Source organism: Fukomys damarensis, unplaced genomic scaffold (genome assembly GCF_012274545.1).
Source record: "Fukomys damarensis isolate Sample0158 unplaced genomic scaffold, DMR_v1.0_HiC HiC_scaffold_11, whole genome shotgun sequence".
Taxonomy (NCBI): Eukaryota; Metazoa; Chordata; class Mammalia; order Rodentia; family Bathyergidae; genus Fukomys; species Fukomys damarensis.
This window is the reverse complement of record NW_022900923.1, coordinates 8,534,489-8,537,328: the sequence shown is the minus strand read 5'-3', so window position 1 is coordinate 8,537,328 and position 2,840 is coordinate 8,534,489.

Sequence of the window (2,840 nt, the reverse complement as noted above, 5' to 3'; positions counted from 1 at the left end):
AGCAACAGGAAACTAATACAATGTGCTGGGTGAGTTTCCCTCTGGTCATTATTTTTCTACCTGGGCCCTATGTAGACACTGAGAAAATAACTTTGTCTCATATATTTGTTTCACATATTTTGTACACTAAATGTTTCTCAGAGTATCCACTAGATACATAAATTTCCAGTTCATCCAATTTAATGCTCTGTGTATTTTGTCATCTGATTGCAGCACGATATGTTTATATAGGTGTAATGCTCGCTTCGGCAGCACATATATATTTATTTATTTATTTATATAAGTCTCTAAGGTGAGTGGTAAGATATTTCCAATGTTTCAAAGCAATGAACATCCTTGCACAGGTTACCTTTTATACACATGATCCACTAGACTATACGTCTAAAATGTTCAGATTCTGGTCTTTCCCCAGCCTCTAGGTTACAGAATGAAGTTCATGTCCTTAGCACAAGTGCCCAGACTGCAGGCAAGTAGTGTCCAGGGAGGGAACAGGGCTGAGGGAGGCAAGGGAAGGAAAGTGTTCCTGTTCTCCTTAATTCTCAACTGTTATTTGAATTTGTTCACAGGCATATTGTCATACTTAACAAACTTTATCCACCCATTTCTCTAATTAGAGGCTGAAAACCAGCAATCTTTGGGCTGAATATTGATTTGCTTTGTTTGACCTACACAAGGTCTTCAAAATACAGAAATATTCAATTACATTAAGTAACTAGGAGACTTCATGTAAAAGTCCAGTATTCCAAGTTCTCTTGAAAAATTAGAATGTTGGAAACACTGCACCTGCATTCTCACCAGTAACAATGGGCAGGAGCAGGGCTGGGCTGCTCCCTTTCAGTAGAGCAAGTGCGCTCTTGTCCTGCAGTGCTCCCCACCTGTTTCTATCACCTTACACCCTGCCCATATTACTCATTTATTTTATCTCCTGGCCTCCTGTCACCATTCAAGTTGGACACTCCCACTAGAGCTGCCAGATTTTTAAAAAAATGGGATTTGCAGGACTAGGGAGGTTGCTCTGTGGTAGGTTGCTTGCCTAACATGTGTGAAGCCCTGGGTTCAATCCAAGTACCCCTCACACACACACCCAAAGACTTGTGGCTAGGAGATAGGTAATAAGAGTGTGCAGATGTAAGATGATGTATCTGTTTTCTTTCAGAACGAACCACTCCCAAGACTTCCCAAATCAAAATAACTAAGTCACCCGAGGTTGCTGCAACAAAAATACCACAAACGGAGTGACTTACACCATACTTATTTCCCACAGTTCCAGAAGCTGAGTGGTCTCCTGTCAAGGTGCTAGCAAATTTGGTGTCTGCTAAGGGCTTTCTGCCTTCCAGACGTGTCTCCACATGGTAGACAGATGAGCTCCCTGGGCCTGATCTATAAAGACACTAATCCAATTCATGAGGGCTTCACTCTCATAACTTCCTCTAATCCAATTAACTCCCAAAGACCTCAACTCCTAATACCACCAAATTAGGAGGGAGAGTTTCAACATATGAATTTAGGAAGGACACACGCATTCAGTGGCTAGCAATCCAAACACTTATTAGAGCTCATGATTCTGTGGATTGGGTGGGTGGTTTTTCTAGTCTGGACTAGTTTGGTTGGTTAGGGCCAGGTGTTTGGAGTGCCCTTTCTTATGTCTAGGGCCTTAAGCTGAATCCAAGGCTGTGGGTACAGCTGGAGTCCCTCTTCTTGCAGTACCTCTTGTCCTCGAGCTGGTGGGGCCAGCCTCGCACATGTGGTAGCAGAAGGTTCTTATCAACATGAACACAAGTGTCACATTTGCAATCTTCCCACTGGCCAGACATCATGAAGCCAAGCCCAGATTCAGTGGATAGAAAAATAGGTCTCACTGTGAATCAGGAAGAAGGACAGAATCACATTGTAAAGGAACATGTATGCAGGGAGAGGAGAACAGATTGCAGGCTAGGATTGCAACTAACACAGATGATGACGGGCTAAGGCGTTTCAAAATCGCCTTCATTCAAGAAGAATTTGCTTATCTTCTCCGTGGTCTCCACATGGCAGTAAGAGTAGACCACCCCCCTTAGTGTGCCTGAGTCCTTCCTCCCTCCCACCCCCGTGCTGTTTGCTCTGCCTGGAATGCTCCTCCCATCTCTTTGCCTGGCTAATTACTACATTTCCTTTAAGTCCCTTCCTAAAGCCACTTCATTCAGGGAACCTTTCCTGACTCCAGGTCAGGTCTCTGGGCCACACATCCCATCTACACTGGGTAGGTGGGTGGGTGGTGGCTACACTTGCTGCGTTCCCCCTGCTGTCAAAAATCGCTTTGTTGTGCAATTATTTGTTTAATAGCATCTCTCCCTCTCACCCGAAAGAGCTCCAGGGTACAAACTGAGTCTATATTGTTCCCCGCTGAATTCCCAGCATCTGGCACAAGGTTTAGCACACAGCAGCGCTCAGTGATGGAGAAATAAGCAAGTGAATGTAGGCATGTGTGGCCTCCATGTGTTCGGCACAGAGCAGGACTGTTCAGAAGCCCGCCAAGGAGAAGGCATGGGAAACTCACTTGTTGGGAAGTGGAGATTAGGTTGCACAAGATGACTCGGGCATGAACCCAATAGGATGAAATGCCACATGCTGGGCCATAAGTGCCAGGGAGGGACCAGGGTAGGCTGCATATGGGGAGCCCTTGTGCTGGGTCCAGAGGAGGAGCAGGATTTGGGCAATGAAATTGGGGAAGGAGACTAATAGGTCGAAGTCAGGAGTTTGGCCTCAAGTACCTGCTGTTATACTCACACCCACATAAGCTATCGACCCCAAGAGACAGTGGGCAGGAGAGTTGGAGATGGTTTGGTACAACCATTCCTACC